The sequence below is a fragment of the Cherax quadricarinatus genome, chromosome 77, assembly GCF_038502225.1.
Source record: "Cherax quadricarinatus isolate ZL_2023a chromosome 77, ASM3850222v1, whole genome shotgun sequence".
Lineage (NCBI taxonomy): Eukaryota > Metazoa > Arthropoda > Malacostraca > Decapoda > Parastacidae > Cherax > Cherax quadricarinatus.
The window spans coordinates 390,371-409,588 of record NC_091368.1 but is presented as its reverse complement, the minus strand read 5'-3'; the positions used below and the strand labels follow the sequence as shown (position 1 = coordinate 409,588).

At 39.8% G+C, this 19,218-nt stretch overlaps 1 long non-coding RNA gene across 2 annotated transcripts in view; it reads right to left on the bottom strand.

The window, feature by feature from the left end:
• The window catches only part of LOC128701980 (uncharacterized), a 181,934-nt gene that overhangs the window by 38,264 nt on the left and 124,452 nt on the right, over window positions 1-19,218 (bottom strand). The window contains exon 3 of one of the 2 annotated variants that reach the window (XR_011394156.1): window positions 18,779-18,800. The exons of the other annotated variant lie outside the window; for it this stretch is intronic. This is a non-coding gene — a long non-coding RNA (uncharacterized lncRNA). The remainder of the gene's footprint in view (window positions 1-18,778; window positions 18,801-19,218) is intronic. 2 annotated transcript variants of the gene reach the window in all.

The window sequence follows — 19,218 nt, the reverse complement described above, 5'->3', positions numbered from 1 at the left end:
ATACGAAGTAATTTGGGTTGATTCCAGGATGAGAAGTTTATATTTCTTGTAACAAAAGTTCTTAAATATCAAGATGTTCTACACGGCTCTTCAGAATCCAGAATTATTATCGTTAAATAATAAAAAAAAGTCACAATACCGTGACTGGAACGATACACAAATAACCCGCACATAAAAGAGAGAAGCTTACGACGACGTTTCGGTCCGACTTGGACCATTGACGAAACGTCGTCGTAAGCTTCTCTCTTTTATGTGCGGGTTATTTGTTTATTATTATCGTAATGTAAATATTTTTTAACACTTGGACCGTTTCTCCCCAAGGAAATGTGTGTGTGTGTGTGTGTGTGTGTGTGTGTGTGTGTGTGTGTGTGTGTGTGTGTGTGTGTGTGTGTGTGTGTTTGTTCTACCTCTCCCTTTACTCAACATCCTTCTCCATTTCCTCTCTTCCTGGCCTATAACCTCACCCTTTCACCCTTCTCTCCTTCTCCCATTCTCGTCCTTCCTCCAATCCTCCCAGAGCTCTAATCCATTTAATCAAGAATATTGCATTTCCCAAACCAATATATTTACCTCTGCAAATCTATATTTTTATCAACACTAAAACAAAAAAGAAGAATCGATTTTGGTAGCTCTAAATCGGTAACAAAATCTTTCTTAAATAACTGGATTTCAATTTAACTTCAGAGAGTTTTGTATTTTTTATTGTTTGGGGCCAAATTTCAGTGACTGTCTCAATGCTCAGTGAGAGTCACAACAGTCTTTGAATGACAGTCACAACATTCAGTGAGTGAGTTACAATAGTGTGCTAGTCAAAACAGTCAATGAGCAACAGTCACTTGTTTCCTGTTATTTTAGAACCTTTTTTTAGAGTTTGCCAATTCCTTTAATAAATTTTATCTCTGTGTTACGTCTCTCTGAGTTCTGTCTCTGCGAGTTCTGTCTCTGCGAGTTCTGTCTCTGCGAGTTCTGTTTCTCTCTCTCCACCAATTCTGTCTGTTAGTAGCTTTCTCTCTCTATAACTTCGGTCTCCCTCTGGGTTCCATCTTTCTATAATTTCTCTCTATTCTTTGTCTCCCTCTATCATCTTCTGGCTGTCACGATGAGCTTTTTCTTAATGAGTTTGACTTTCTCTGTAAGCTTCAATTTCTCGTGATTTAAACTTCCGAAATCAGTTCCAAGCTCTTTTTATGAGCCGCATTACTTTTACAGTTCCACTCGTTATTGATAATGAGTGTTTATTGCTCTAAATTTGTTTAGTGTTTATATTGCTATTTGTTTACGAGTAAGTGCTATAGACCTTGGATTGATAACTGTTTCTAATAGTTTATATTGTGGTTGGAATTCAAAACTCACAAAGTTGAAGTTATTTACAAGTTGATAATTATACTTAAACAGAGATTTGGTCTAAATTATATATTTTTTATATTTTAATTGTTAAAGTTATGGAAAGTACTAAACCCGTAGGGAAATGTACAATTTCCATGAAAATGGGAGAAAATAGCAAGTTACTCCTTGAAGCGTCCGCTTCGCATCACTTGCTAGCAAAATGTAAATGAATGCGACTTTCTCTGTGAGCGAAACGAAGAATAGATTTTCTCTATGCTTATGGACAATGGCTGCCACACTTGTCGTCAATACCTGCCACACTTGTCAATACCTGCCACACTTGTCAACGATACCTTCCACACTTGTCAACAATACCAGCCGCACATATCAACAATACCTGCCATGCTTTTACACAATACATCCTCATAACGCAATTCGCCATCTCACTGAGAGAGGTTTCGAGAATTTCCATCAGTTACAAAATATTTTACATTTATAAGGCAAGACGGCGGAAGACAGAGAATCCTTGAGCATACCGCGATGCTTCCATATTACGCAAATCTAACCACACACACAAATGAAAAAAACTTCAGACCTTTGCTACCAGGCTTCCCCCAGCGTCGTGAGAAACAAGCTGTGAGGGAACACTAAATGTTCAACCACGAGAGGAACCAATGTGAAATTTTGGCAAGACCAGACAGCTATTGATCGAACGACTCCAAGAATATGAAGAGCCACGATCTATGAAACGAGCCGTGCAAATACAAATACAGTAGGTATATACATCTAGGGGAATACAACTGGAATGCAATTTAGTGAATACATTTGTGGTAGGCGTTATGGTATACAGTACAGACAAATATATGAAAAAGACATATTTGCAACACTTGGGTACCTTTTTCTGGGAAGAGAATTTCTAGAGATGATACAAGACGTGAGTAAGTAATTTGAGGTGTATAATTACTGAAAACCTTGAAAGACGTGAAGCTTCTTCACGTCTTCCATCATCTCCAGTAATTATACACGACACTGGCTTGATAAAGTCACTAGTTGGTGACACGTCTCTACAATAAAGGTACTCAAGTGTTGCACCTATCTCATTCATCAACATCTAGGTGAGTACATCCTGGCGAGTGCATCTAGGGGAATGCAGCTGGTGAATACATCCAGGGGAGTACTGTAACACACTAGCCCTTGCGTGCACTTTCTCTCAACACCTGCAAGTCATATTCTTCCTCACATATACCATTCCTTCCATCATATTCATGATATATGCTGAATCCTCACGCAATATCAGCCATCAAAACATTCTCGATGTCAAACACACGCAATTTTCTGTCGTCTTGCACGCAATTTCCTATTAAATGCAGTTTCTGTTCGAAAAATGCTTAACATAACTGAAATATGTAAAATGCGCTTGAAAACGTGAAATACATTCATTGTTGATCACTTAAATAATCAAATGTAGTTGAATACTGAATAGAAATTTGGTCACTATTCATTTTTAAAGCGAATTTCTGTTGCTGTCTCTCTCTCTATAGTCCTTCAACGTCTCTCCCTCTTACTGCCTCACAACACGGTAGTTACCATGACCCCACAGTCTCTTAACTCTAGTACCACCACCATCACCTACGACCACTACCTTCCACCTCCTTAAACTTTCCCACCAAACTCCACTCTCTCCCACCAGCTACCTCGATCCCATTTCCTACCTCTCTCCGACAGCCTACCTCTCTCCGACAGCCTACCTCTCTCCCACGCTCTCTCACCCTGCCCCACAATGTACGACGCTTGCCCAGCACTCCCACACTTGCACTTTCCCAGGCTCTCCAACTCTCATACCTTCTATTACATCTTTCTACCCTCTCCCACATTATTTTCACACACTCCTACCCTCTTCAGTTTCTCCCACGCTCTCACACATTCTCCCACGCTCTACCAACCTCTCCGACATTCTCCCACGCTCTATCAAGCTCTCCCACATTCTCCCACGCTCCCTGATAGAACCATCAATGAAAAAGTAGTATCAGTCGAGTGCCTACATGCTGCTCTATATATATTATACATAAATTTATGTACAAACGCGTATTATCTCCTTGAATACACAATTAGAATTTGACTTTCATCATTTTTTTTGATTAATGGAGTCTTAATTGTCTGGGAACAATGATTTGCATCTTCCTAATATCCTTCCTGAATCTGAATTATTACGACTTAAAGCCATTGCTGCGAGTCATTATTTTGTATGTATGTAAATGTATGTATGTATGTATGTATGTATGTATGTATATGTATGTATGTATGTATATGTATTATGTATGTATGTATGTTCTCATCTTTATTGCCATTCCAAAGTGTAAATGCCCAGAGTTCTCTCTCACGATCGCCAGATGTTGCCTGACTATAGCCAGTCGTTGCCTGAAGTTAATCAAGAGTAACACCTCCCACATGGCTTCAGACATCATATATTTTCACTTTTCTTACAAATTTCAACATTCATACATGTATATACATATAAACATACGTGCATGTATATACCATGAAACCTTCGTCGCCAGACAAAAGGAGAATGACTTTTCAAATATTTAGTGAAGCGTTCTCCTTCTCTTTCTTAATGTGAATATATTCTGTCATGCATATGCGTGGCATTAACTGGGAAATGGAAATCACAGCCGGAGAATAGATAGTATTATACGAGAGGGAGCTATAATGCATATAATTCCCACATACGCTCCTCACACGGGAAAATCTATTTATCAGTCTCAGAATCTATTTCGTGGGATTCGAGTATATTGTGGATATTAAAATCTATTATGTGGTTTCATAATAATCTGTTTTGAAGGTTTACATATCTTTTTTTTTTTTTTTACATAGAAAATCTATTTTGTAGGCTCAGAATTTGTTCTGTATATTTCAAATACAAGCTTGGAATATAAATCTACTTTTGCATCAAAATCTAATCTCTTGGCTCAAAGATTATTTTGAGTTTTTAAATCGGCATCAGAGTACACAGGTATTGGGAGTCTGGCTGTGTGGTAATGCATACTCTGATGCCGCCAAGTTTGCTGGTTAGAATCCTGCCATGGACTGAAGTGATATATAATATATATATATATATATATATATATATATATATATATATATATATATATATATATATACATATACACACAATTATATTGTGTGCGCGCGCGATCGGAAGAAACAAGTGATGTATCTAAATAAGTCATATCACTATGGAAAACAAAAGTCCAAGTATTGTAATAATCTCTCAGTTACATTCCTGTGATCAAAACTACACCATCAAGAGCCCCCTACACTGCCATCAAGAGCCACCTACACTGCCATCAAGAGCCACCTACACTGCCATCAAGAGCCACCTACACTGCCATCAAGAGCCCCCTACACTGCCATCAAGAGCCCCCTACACTGCCATCAAGAGCCCCCTACACTGCCATCGAGACCCCGTCACCACCAAGACTCCTACACAACCATCAAGGGCCCTACACAATCTATATCATCAATAGCCCTACACCAAGATCTCTTTGCTACCATCAAGAGCCCTACACTACTATCAAGGGCCCCTCCGATGAACAGTAGGCACCGGTTATGATGCTCTGGAAACTACACTGACAACTTATCTTAATCAACACATTTATATGAGACGTTTTAAATTTTCTTGGTTTCCTGGAGTCTTTAGTTTTATAAATTACAATAATTTAACTTAAAGAAATAATTCTGGTAATGAGAGATATTTAACGAGAGATAACTAGGGAAAACTAAAGTCAAATAATAAGCTATGGGAAAGAAGAAAGGAGACTGAGAATGTATGCGTTTAGTATACCTAAATAGACTAATGTTAAAGTTATACTAACTCACTCTCTCTCTCTCTCTCTCTCTCTCTCTCTCTCTCTCTCTCTCTCTCTCTCTCTCTCTCTCTCTCTCTCTCTCAAATAACCCATCACACCAACTTACTGCTCGATATAAAAGTAATTAAAAATCAATTATTTTTGATAATGTTATAGGGGCAGAATATGCACCCTACTCTGAATATTTCCCTGACGGTTATTTCAGCACCATAACAAGCATAATTCCCATAAACTGCTGGAAGGTCTCTGTACGTGCTTAAACGCTAATCCTAAATGTTGGTTATAGCCACTGAATTCCATTCTTACAGGATGGGATTAAGGAATGTATCCAGTTCGAGATTGTACTAGTGGAGATTTCCTTGTTTTCCCTGCACTCCAGCGTTCATGTGTCGAGGATTTGTGTCGAGAAAATGTTTCTGGGCTGTTTGTATCGAGAAGAGACGCCATCACTTGTCGAGCACATTCACTTTGTCTTTGCAACTCTCTCGAGTCCATTTCCGAATCAAGCAACACAATTTCCAACAACAGATGATTTAGATTCCCTCAGAGACTGTGTACAGATAAAACTATTTATTCCGAGTCGGTATTGGTACAGTGCCACACTGTTATGAAACACCGGGAATCAGAATATCAAAAGATTTTGGAGTAAAACTGAATCATTTTCTATCGAGGTCACCAATTCCATCGCTTCATGTAGCCGGAAGACCAGCCACATCAGAGGTTCTCTGCGCAGGCAAATATAATATCTGAAAGTCAGTTTTGTTCAAGTGTAGAGTCAACAGAAATATAGTCTACAAGTGCGGCGCTTTATTGATAGATTGGCATACACGCAGCCTTGACAAAATAATTGAGGATCATACAGAATAGTATAAGATAGACTGTGTATGATGGTTTAGATGGTGGTGCTGTCACTGCTGGTTTTAGTGTGTGTGTGTGTGTGTGTGTGTGTGTGTGTGTGTGTGTGTGTGTGTGTGGAAAGCATAATTTGTGAACTTTGTACTTTCCATCAAGGGTTCAGTGACCATTTTGAATCCTACACTTCCTTCCCAAGTGGAGATTCTTTTTTCTTCTATCACTGTTCGCATTTTCAAGGACTGTGAGAGTAGCTGAGAGCAGAAATGAGAAAGGAAGACCTCACACATGTGTGTCTTTCTTAGTCTGGACGTGGTAGATGTGGAAGTTGGTGACTGTGGAAATAGTGCTAGCAGTGATAGTTGGGGTAGTATGGTGATAGTGGTTGTGGTAATTGCAGTGATGATGGGAGTTGGAGTGGTGGTGGTGATAGTAATGGTAGTAATAGTGATGGGGGGGGGTAGTAGTTGCACTAGTGATGGGGTAGTAGTAGCACAATTAATGGTGGTGGTGGTGGTACTAGTGGTGTTAATAGCAGTGGTGATAGTAGTGGTCTTGGTAGTACTCGTGGTAGCAGAGGTGATGGTGATAGTAGTGGTGGTAGTGTTAACAGTAATAGTAATAATGAATTGCTAGCAGCAGTAGTACTGGTGTAATGGATCGTTACTAGCGACAGTAGTGGTATTAGCAGTAGTGATGGCAGTTCCACTCCTTAGTCAAGTTCCATTGCATTTTACTGATAACTTGAGCTTTAAAATTATGAAAAAGATATGAGGAAAAGTACAAGGGAGGGAGGGAATTTTCCCCGGCATCTTCCTCTCGCGACACTAGCTGGCAGGGAAATTTTATTTCCCCTATTAAACGTAACAGCCGACTGGACGAGCGGAGCGCGGATGGAAATGGGGATGTTTTTTTGTGTTTTTTGGGAAATTTGTTTTTGCTTTCTTTGTTTTGTATGTATGTGTTTTAACTTACGTATATGTGGTTACAGGGGGTCGAGAAATTGCTCCTGACTCTGTCATTCTTACTCTTAAAACTTCGTATGAAACAAACTTCCTCTGTGGCTTTAATCCAGGACCTAGCACTTCCTGACCATCTTGAGGCTCAAGAAATACTTCCTGACATCCCAGTGTCTCATCTGTGTTTGTACCTTCCATCTGTACCCTTCCATCTGTACCTGTTTTCCGCCTCTCAACAGCCTATTTCTATCCTGTCAATTCCTATGAATATTTTCTTTGTCTCTCCTAGTTTTTCTGTCTTCTAGTGTCATCAGATTCAATTCCTTTAGCTTCTTTTTATAACCCATAGTCCTTAGCTCTGGATTTATCAAGTTTATTAACATGGCTTCTGAAGTGAAGGTTCCATGCTGGTGCTGTGTACTCCAAGATGAGCCTGACCTGCTAAGGACCATGAATGACACTTTATTGAGACTCCTAAAGGCTACACTTAAATTTGTCAAACAAGTAGTTACTGCAGAGGTTATTAATTGACGTAAGCCTCCTGCGATGTACTTGGCGCTATGCTCACCCCTAGATCTTTCTCCCTGAGTGGGGACTGCAGCCTTGTCCCATTAGCCTATACTCCGTATCCAGTCTTCTTGGCCCCCACTCTTCACAACCACACATTTCGTTTGGTTGAATCGAAACAACCACTTACCTGACCAGTCTTACAGCCTGTCTAGATCTGTCTGCAACCTTTCTTTGTCAGTGTCTATCTGCGTGAATGTGCTTTGTGCCTTTTTTGCGTGTGTAATGTTTTTGTTTTTTGTTGTTGGGTGTTGGGTAGTGAAACAGAAAACGTGCATCGCATGATATCTCTGCCATGTGCATAAAGTGGGAGGTTTTATATGTCTATAAACTTGTCACACCAAATAAACCAACGCTAAAACGGATATATTAATGCGTCCTGCGCCCGATGGTTTTTTATGTTTTTTTTAATATGCGTGTGTGTGGTTCTGCTGTTAATAATGCGTGCGTGTTTCTCTTGTTAATATATGCCTGCGTAGTTCCCATATTAACATGTGCGCGCCTGGTTCTCTAGGTAACAGATGCATGCGTAATACTTTCAATAATATGTGCGTGGTTCTGCCAGTAATATATTCATGCATAGTTCTCCCGGTAACATGTGGACGCATGGTTCGCTTATTCACATATGTTTGGTTCTCTTATTAATATACGTGTGCATAATTTTCTCATTAATTTGTCGTAATATGTTGTAAATTTTACAATTGTTGTGAAACTTGCCACCTCATAATGGACCTAATTATATTCGTTCCCTGTGTGTGTGTGTGTGTGTGTGTGTGTGTGTGTGTGTGTGTGTGTGTGTGTGTGTGTGTGTACTCGCCTATTTGTGGTTGCAGGGGTCGATTCATAGCTCCTGGCCTCGCCTTTTCACTGATCGATACTAGGTCCTCTCTCTCCCTGCTCCATGAGCTTCATCATACCTTGTCTTAAAACTATGTATGGTTCCTGCCTCCACTACGTCACTTGCCAGACAATTCCACTTCCTGACAACTCTATGGCTGAAGTAATACTTCCTAATATCTTTGACTCATCTGAGTTTTCAACTTCCAATTGTGATCCCTTGTTTCTGTGTCCCATCTCTGGAACATCCTGTCTCTGTCTACTTTGTCAATTCCTCGTAGTATCTTGTATGTCGTTATCATGTCTACCCTAACCCTCTTGTCCTCCAGTGTCGTCAGACCGATTTCCCTTAATCTTTTTTCGCAGGGCATTCCCCTTAGCTTTGGAAATAGCCTTATTGCAAACCTTTGCACTTTCTCTAATTTCTTGACGTGCTTGACCAGGTGTGGGTTCCAAACTGGGGCTGCATACTCCATTATGGGACTGACGTACACGGTGAACAGTCTTGATCTATTCCTTACTGAGGTGTGTGATGAATGGTTTGAAAAACCGACAAGTTGAAGATTGAGACACTTATGCAGCATATGGAAATCTTTATTCAGGAAACGTTTCGCCACACAGTGGCTTCATCAGTCCAATACAAAGAGGAAGGCGTAAGGAGAGGAGGAGAATGAGGTAATCAGTCCCTCAACCTGGAGTCGATGTGTTCAGTCCATCAATCTTGTAGAATGTACAGCATAGGGCCGTAGACGTGGCTTATATACTGTAGTGAGGTGACGTGAAGCAGATGGAGGCGGGGTCATAGTGGTACTATCCACTAGTCGAAGTAGGTCTTCGTCCAAAGGTTGAACAAGTGTTGAAGAATTCTTTGTAACAAGATCCCATGATGCTGCAGTGTCTGACAGTTGTGATGAATGGTTTGAAAAACCGTCCAAAGGTTGAACAAGTGTTCAACCTTTGGACGAAGACCTACTTCGACTAGTGGATAGTACCACTATGACCCCGCCTCCATCTGCTTCACGTCACCTCACTACAGTATATAAGCCACGTCTACGGCCCTATGCTGTACATTCTACAAGATTGATGGACTGAACACATCGACTCCAGGTTGAGGGACTGATTACCTCATTCTCCTCCTCTCCTTACGCCTTCCTCTTTGTATTGGACTGATGAAGCCACTGTGTGGCGAAACGTTTCCTGAATAAAGATTTCCATATGCTGCATAAGTGTCTCAATCTTCTCCTTACTGAGGTATTGGAACGCTATTCTCAGGTTTGCCAGGCGCCCGTATGCTGCAGCAGTTATATGGTTGATGTGCTCCTCAGATGTGCTCGGTGTTATACTCACCCCAAGATCCTTTTCCTCGAGTGAGGTTTGCAAAAATTTGGCTATCTAGCCAATACTCTGCGGTCTTCTTTGCCCTTCCCCGATCTTCATGACTTTTCATTTGGCGAGTTTAAATTTAAGGAGCCAGTTGCTGGACCAAGCTGCCAGCCTGGACAGGCTGGAAGCCTGTGTGTGTGTGTGTGTGTGTGTGTGTGTGTGTGTGTGTGTGTGTGTGTGTGTGTGTGTGTGTGTGTGTGTGTGTTTTAGAGGACATTCTCTACCTCGGCTGCAGCTCAAGCCGGTGACTTCTAACTTATTTCTCCAAAAATTCCTCCCCTCTCGCTGTAAAAGCCTGTAATTACTAGCACTAGATTCATTAACCATGAAATGTGTGAAATCCACACACGGACTCTTGAAGTTAATGAAAGTAATGTGAAGGAGGGAGAATTATCCTCACCACTTACACGGGAGTTTATGTAAATAATATAATGAGAAATTTACACTTGCCATCGTTATGTGAACCATTTACATAATTAACTAAAGTTATTGGTAAATATAATTATAGAGAGAAAGGTTAACTCTCCAATAAAGCCATAATTATACATTAATTGAACTCTAATGAGGGATTAAGTACTAGTTCAGAGACTTAAAGAAAGTTTTCAAAATGGTCAGTCTCTGGCACACTAATATTTAACAATCAAATAAGTTAAGAAAACCCTACATAAAGTCTTACTTCAAAGTCGAAAGGAAATCTAATTGTGAAAATTAAAATATATATTAAAATATTTGAAATTTGACGAAAGAGAAGTTAGGCAGTCAGTGCTGCACTAATCTCTGAAGTAAGTGCTATATTAATCTCTGAAGTAAGTGCTATATTAATCTCTGAAGTAAGTGCTATATTAATCTCTGAAGTAAGTGCTATATTAATCTCTGAAGTAAGTGCTACACTAATCTCTGAAGTAAGTGCTACACTAATCTCTGAAGTAAGTGCTACACTAATCTCTGAAGTAAGTGCTACACTAATCTCTGAGGTAAGTGCTACACTAATCTCTGAAGTAAGTGCTGCACTAATCTCTGAAGTAAGTGCTGCACTAATCTCTGAAGTAAGTGCTGCACTAATCTCTGAAGTGCTACACTAATCTCTGAAGTAAGTGCTGCACTAATCTCTGAAGTAAGTGCTGCACTAATCTCTGAAGTAAGTGCTACACTAATCTCTGAAGTAAGTGCTACACTAATCTCTGAAGTGAGTGCTACACTAATCTCTGAAGTAAGTGCTGCACTAATCTCTGAAGTAAGTGCTACATTAATCTCTGAAGTAAGTGCTGCACTAATCTCTGAAGCAAGTGCTACACTAATCTCTGAAGTAAGTGCTACACTAATCTCTGAAGTAAGTGCTGCACTAATCTCTGAAGTAAGTGCTACATTAATCTCTGAAGTAAGTGCTGCACTAATCTCTGAAGTGCTACACTAATCTCTGAAGTAAGTGCTACACTAATCTCTGAAGTAAGTGCTACACTAATCTCTGAAGTAAGTGCTACACTAATCTCTGAAGTAAGTGCTGCACTAATCTCTGAAGTGAGTGCTACACTAATCTCTGAAGTAAGTGCTACACTAATCTCTGAAGTAAGTGCTGCACTAATCTCTGAAGTAAGTGCTACACTAATCTCTGAAGTAAGTGCTACACTAATCTCTGAAGTGAGTGCTACACTAATCTCTGAAGTGAGTGCTACACTAATCTCTGAAGTAAGTGCTGCACTAATCTCTGAAGTAAGTGCTACACTAATCTCTGAAGTAAGTGCTACACTAATCTCTGAAGTAAGTGCTACACTAATCTCTGAAGTGAGTGCTACACTAATCTCTGAAGTAAGTGCTACACTAATCTCTGAAGTAAGTGCTACACTAATCTCTGAAGTAAGTGCTACACTAATCTCTGAAGTAAGTGCTACACTAATCTCTGAAGTGAGTGCTACACTAATCTCTGAAGTGAGTGCTACACTAATCTCTGAAATGAATGCTACACTAATCTCTGAAATGAGTGCTACTCTAATCTCTGAAATAAGTGCCACACTAATCTCTGAAGTGCTACACTAGCTGTGTAACACTTAGACACTAAGTTAGGAAACTTAGTAACAAATAGAAGCCATTCCTAGGTACCTAAGTCTCCAAGGTACAATACTTTTCTGAAGCTAATTCATTGATCTACACCTACAATGTTATCTACGTGAGTACCATCAAGGGACGTGCCTTGATGCTATTGAAGCTCCCTTGATCTATGGAATTAAACCTTAAATCAAACTTGATAACCTTCCCTCCCCCAGCCGCTATATAACCCATATGTGTTTAGCACTTCATGGTTGTAATAATATCCCCACAAATAGTTTAAAAAAAATACTGAAGGTATCTCTTTTGTTTTTAAAAAGTTAAAACGTTTATCGTCAATTAGATTTATATTGTTTTCAAAAACGAGCTCCAAACAGCATTCAGGTCACTTGATTTGAATGGTTTGTTTGTTTGTATGAGGTATTATGCAAATTGAAATGTTAATCTCTGTATGAAAATAGTGACCTGACATAATATGCTTTCCACACTCTTTAGGTCAATTTAACTCTTTTTTTTTACATTAATTATACCTATTGCATTTACTTTTTTGTTATTTTGCACTGTACTATAAACTTAATAGATAAGAATATATTTTCAGTTTCTTGATATGCAATCCGATTTTTTTTTTTGAGTTCTAGGAAAAATTAGTATCAATCTTTAGGTATTTTTTTTTTACCAGCTACTTGGTAAATAAACAGTGAAGGTACCCAGGTGTTGTACGTGTTTTGTTTATCAGTTTATTAATGTTTATTCTCCCATCATCAATAGCTTTCTTGCCTGACACAAAAACACGATGGTATCCTGACGCTGACGAAGGTCTTCTGAAACTCATTATCAACTACGACTTGCTGGAGCATTGTTCCTGGTGAATACGACTTATATCACACACCAGTGATTCTTCATGTGAAAATTCCGAGGAGGATAATATTTGGTGTGAGATTTTCCACCCATTCAAGACATACCTTCCTTATCTAATCTGTGAATTCTTTAGTCGTTGCTGAAGGCGGTTTATATACTGGGTTAATTAACATATTTATATTTTCAAGAATAATACCCAGCACTTCTACTAATAAGTCGGCTAATCTTGTCAGCAAGTATTGCTCCTACAGCCAGCACTTGATTTTCTAGGTTAATGGAGCCTAAACATAGTTTTTATCACGCTGAGATCCACAAAAATTTCTTAGCACCAGTGAAATATATTTAATTGGTAGTGTTCCCAAAGATCTGATAAAAACACTAGTGGTCAAATATTTTCTTTAATAAGTGTCTTAAACTTTACATAAGTTTCTTTTTTCAATCTTGCTAAAGAAAAATAAAAAAAACACATCTTGTGTAGCATAATGATCTACTGACTTGCTCATTAAGCTAAGTTAGCAAAATCTGGCTATAAAGTTCAACATAAACACGAAGATGAGATTTTCTACGATATTAAATAATTTTTTCAATCATGCGGACTCTTATCGCATGATGTTTCTATTATACTTTCATCATCATGATTAGTATTATATTCCAGGGGAAGTGCTAAGCCCGTAGGGATTATACAGCACTTCGGGTATGAAAGGTAGTCAAGTATGATCTATGAAATGGTTTGTGAGTGTAATTTCTTGGAACAAGAGCCCTTCACTAGCATCAAAAGTTCCCTTGAACAGTTTCAGAGAGAAATGCTTTAGCATAAGGCCAAAAAATTACCTAGAGAATGATCTTAATATCGTTTATATACATTATTATAATGATTAAAAAATATTTTTATTATACCTAAGTATTATTAGCAGTATACCAATGTGAGTCTGCATCATAGCCGCATAGACGCATGTAACTCGCAGTACAGCCACAAGATGGTCTTTGATGCCGGTAGTTTCAGGAAGAGGAATCATTTATAATTGAGTGCTTTATATCCAAGCACCGTGTGTGTGTGTGTGTGTGTGCGCGCATGTGTGCATGTATGCTCGACTAATTGTGGTTGTAGGGGTCGATTCATAGCTCCTGGTCCCGCCTCTTCACTGGTTGCTACTAGGTCCACTCCTTGCTCCATGAGCTTTATCATACCTATGTATGGTTCCTGCTTCCATTACGTAACTTGCCAGACTATTCCACTTCCTGGCAACTCTATGACTGATGAAATGCTTCCTAACATCCCTTTACCATGTGTGTGTGCACACATATGATAATACATATATACAGAACACTACATATTTACTAGATCTTAGATATGTTCTAGAAGCTTCTTCGATTTTTAGTTAAAGACCCAAAAGTTCACCCAAAATCTCTGATGTTCATAACAGAACGTCTGTGAACATCACGTGAACATCTCTTATTTCCTTGTGCTATATGTAATAAACAAATTTTGAAATCGACCAAACTAAGGAGACACAGCCAGCTAGGCTGGGGAATAATTTATAATGAAACCAAAAACATTTCGAGTTTCTGCTCACTATTTGGTAGGCAAATTTGGCCAGATTGCCGAGCTCTCTTGCTCAAGCTGAAACATGGACAAAACTATTGAGAAAGTGTCCGGAAAAATATCTGTTTGGACTACACGACTCACACACATGAAATTGTACAGGAAATATATGAATGTGTAGGATGAATGTGAGGTCTATATAATCTAATAATCATCATTCGCTGTTCCTCACTCAGTCCCACTCACTCTCACTCAATCCCACTCACCCCAAAACAAACAGACGAGAAAGAGCTGAGGAATGCCCCTGGCTGCTGCGTGGGTTTGTGTGGGGAGTAAAAATGTTGTGCCAGAGCCCATGGTGAACGCGGATGGAAGGTGCGTCTGTTCCAATCATGGAGAAGACAGACAGCTCAGGGAGGGGGAGAGCAGGAGGAAAACAGGGTGAACAGGAGGGAGACAGGGAACACGGGAGGGAAACAAAAAGAGCAGGAGACGAACAGGGAGAGCAGGAGGGAGACAGGGAGAACAGGGGAGAGACAGGGAGAACAGGAGGGAGACAGGGAACACGGGAGGGAAACAGGGAGAGCAGGAGACGAACAGGGAGAGTAGGAGGGAGACAGGGAAAGCAGGAGGAAGACGGGGAGAGTAGGAGGGAAACAAGGAGAGAGAGGTAGAACATTAGGGAGAGAAAGAAAACGAGAGGTAGATGAAGAGAGAGAATGAATATGATAAACGAGTGATAGATGGTGACGGAAAAATGAAGAATCTCTAAAAGTGAGAGAAAGCAAATAAGAGAAAGAGCAAAAAATAAGCGAGTTGGAAAATATAAACGAGACAAGTATAACAAGGAAAAAAATAAAACAAGAAAATACAGAGTGAGGGAAGTTGCAGTAGCTGTAACTGGAAGACACATTCAAAATTCTTGTATCATAAAAATGGTTGTATTCTCAACTAGAGAGGTACATACAAAAACTAACTTGACATTTATACCCAGTAATGTAGGTTAATGGAGAGAAAAACTTAATCACTCGCATTTTAATAAATATTCAACGTTTGAGAGAGTGCAAGGTGTATTAACGTTAATTTCAGAGTCTATAAAAATATTTGTGCTCACAACTAACATTGAAATTGAAAATTAATCTGTAGATGACGTTTTGGTTCTTGCTGGCGACAGTGGGATTAATAAGCTTGACGTCAGATCAGGAGAAGAGGTTGAAAGACATTGAAGGTCAGGTTAACAGAGGTAATGAAGCACTCTAGGCCAGTCAAGTCACGAGTATTCTTAATATTAAACCACTGAAAAATATACCGACAAAACTGGAACTAAGATTAAATGATACTGCACAAGATATATGATGAGTATTTAAATCCCTATTTTAGGGATTAAAATATTACTCACCAGGGAACAGGTGACCCTCAGCCTGAATGGCTTTTTGAGTAGTCGATAAACTTAAAGGCAAATTAACCAACCATCAAGACGGCTTCTGTGAAGATTAGAAGAGGGATAAAGAAATTGAGCAGCTTATGGCTTGGTTACGGTCTCTAACAGAAAAGAAAAAAAACCAATCCTCTAATAAATTTTCTCTATGTTCCTAAGTCTTCTTCCTTCACTACTAAATCTTCTTTCACTGCTCTTCTCTTAAGTTTCATCCCTGACACATCCACACACTCCAGTGACGCATCTGGAAATAAATGGTATAAAATACCGACACAATGGCAATATAAACACAAATGCAGTATAATGTGATCCTTTATTGACTACGTTTCGCCCACACAGTGGGCTTTTTCAAGTCACAAACAGAACTGAAAAAGCCCACTGTGTGGGCGAAACGTAGTCAATAAAGGATCACATTATACTGCATTTGTGTTTATATTGCCAGTGACGCATCTGTTTACACTGTTACCGCTGAAAAAAAAAAAGGCATGGATTTCGACTTAGTCGAACACAGAAAAAAAAATAGGCAAGGAAATAAGAAACATTAGAGAAATGAGCAAAAGATAGAGAGAGAGAGAAATAACAAAGGGATATAATAATATAACAGATTTTTTTCAGGGTTAGTTGACATGATGAATATTGGTTAGGGGATGGCTCCGTGTGTGTGTGTACTCACCTAATTGTACTCGCCTAATTGTGGTTGCAGGAGTCGAGACTCAGCTCCTGGCCCCGCCTCTTCACTGATCGCTACTAGGTCCTCTCCCTATCTGCTTCCTGAGCTTTGTCATACCTCTTCTTAAAACTATGTATGGTTCCTGCCTCCACTACTTCATTTGCTAGGGTATTCCACGGCCTGACTACTCTATGACTGAAGAAATACCTCCTAACGTCCCTGTGACTCGTCTGAGTCTTCGGCTTCCGGTTGTGACCCCTTGTTTCTGTGTCCCCTCTCTGGAACATCCCATGTCCACGTTGTCTATTCCCCGCAGTATCTTGTATGTAGTTATCATGTCTCCCCTGACCCTTCTGTCCTCCAGTGTCGTCAGTCCGATTTCCCTCAACCTTTCCTCGTACGACATTCCCCTGAGCTCTGGGACTAGCCTTGTTGCAAACCTTTGTACTTTCTCTAACTTCTTGACGTGCTTGACCAGGTGTGGGTTCCAGACTGGTGCTGCATACTCCAGTATATGTGTGTGTGTGTGTGTGTGTGTGTGTGTGTGTGTGTGTGTGTGTGTGTGTGTGTGTGTGTGTGTGTGTTCTTACCTATTTGTACTCTTTAGTTTGAATTTATGTGATTGGTTTTCATGGACTGTCTTTCGTTCACTCTGTGGTAACCATAGTAACTACTGAATGGTTATCATAGTAATTACTGGATGGTTATAGTAACTAATGGATGGTTATAGTAACTACTGGATGGTTATAGTAACTACTGGATGGCTATCATAGTAACTACTGGATGGTTATCATAGTAACTACTGGATGGTAACTACTGGGAGGAGTACAGAATTATTCCTTGGAATAATTTTAGATTTTTGATGAGGAAAGAGAGAAAAGAGAAGGAGAGGAAGGATAGTAAGGTGAGGAAGGAGTAAGAAGAGTAAGGTGAGGAAGAGATGAAAATTTGTGAAGGGTATAAGAAGAGAAGGAAAGATTGCAGGAAGGGTTCTGAATTAGTACAGGGACAGAGAGAGAATAACTAAGTGTCAAACTCGTAGGGGTAATACGGAGCCAACAGCAGCAACAACAGTAACAGCAACAACAATAACTGCAGCAGCAACAGCAATAACAGCACCAGCAGCAGGAATACAGCAAAAGTAACAACAGCAGCAGCGACAACAATAACAACAGTGATTCGCACATAAGGTCGCTTTTCCAGCTCCACAGCATGTGATGGTAGTTACTATTATTCAGGTCTGGGTAAACACCATTGACTGCTGCCTGAATGGCCCTGCTACTTTAATAGCCTAATAACCATTCTTACTGCCATTATGGTGGCTGCTAGCTATTTTAACCACCATTATGGAAAACTGGTAACCATGGTAACCACTATCATAGTAAGAATGTAGGGAATAATTTAACATTTTTAACAATTATATCAAGAGAGGAAAGATTTAATTCAGACAATTATACCATACAAGAACAGAAAATTATTCTTAATTATATCCCAGAATTTTTTTTTTCAAAATATCAAAATTTTCTTGGTAATCTTGATTAATATTGAGTCGTCGAAATCTTTATTTGGACACCAGTATCTTTAATGGGACACTTGTATCTTTATTGGGGTGGAAGTATCTTAATGGGGTATCAGTATCTTTAATGAGACACCGGTATCTTTACTGAGACACCAGTATCTTTCTCGGAACACCGGTATCTTTCTCGGAACACCGGTATCTTTCTCGGGACACCAGTATCTTTCTCGGGACACCAGTATCTTTCTCGGGACACCAGTATCTTTCTTGGGGCACCAGTCTCTTATTCGGGAAAAGAGTATCTTTCTCGGGACAAGAGTATCTTTCTCGGGACAAGAGTATCTTTCTCGGGACAAGAGTATCTTTCTCGGGACACCAGCATCTTTCTCGGGACACCAGCATCTTTCTCGGGACACCAGCATCTTTCTCGGGACACCGGTATCTTTCTCGGGACACCGGTATCTTTCTCGGGACACCAGTATCTTTCTCGGGACACCAGTATCTTTCTCGGGACACCAGTATCTTTCTGCCCAGTACTCCCTTCTCATAAACTTACAATTCCCTTCATTAAGCAAATTTTCTTGGACTACTTCCAGGGTGCTACTAAGTCTCTACTCGCCTACACAGTCCACAGGACTAAGTACCTCTGTTAATTGTAGTAATGTGCAGCCGTAATTACTTTAATTGTGGTGTAATTTGGAGAGTTAACAATTATCTCTGGTAATTGATGTACTGTTATTTATATCTGTGTGATTGGATAACCACGTGAGTTATTGTTCTGCGTAATATTTTTAATTACTTCGTTGTTTTTATTGTCCATAGTTCGCAGTAGACGGTATTATCTACCTCACAGTAGATGGGTTTTCCTCTACCATCTACTTCCAGGTTATAACAGCTGGTTGATATGACCTTCTTACCTGCAGCGATCTGTCAAATTATCTGAAAAAAGAAGAGAAATTATTTAATTTCAGATGAATTAATCGAGTTTGTGTGTGTGTGTGTGTGTGTGTGCGTGCGTCCGTCCGTCCGTCTGTGTGTCTGTGTATCTCGTGAGTGTGCATGAATGTGCACATGCACTACAAAGCATATATGAAAGCAGCGTCAAAAGTAAGTGGAAAACAAAATGCAGAATAAGCAGCTTCAGCAAGGAAGATTGTTGACTGCGTCTCCGTGTCATTAAGAGAGGAGGACTGTTGACTGCGTCTCCGTGTCATTAAGCGAGGAAGATTGTTGACTGCGTCTCCGTGTCATTAAGAGAGGAGGATTGTTGACTGCGTCTCCGTGTCATTAAGGGGGGAGGACTGTTGACTGCGTCTCCGTGTCATTAAGAGAGGAGGACTGTTGACTGCGCCTCCGT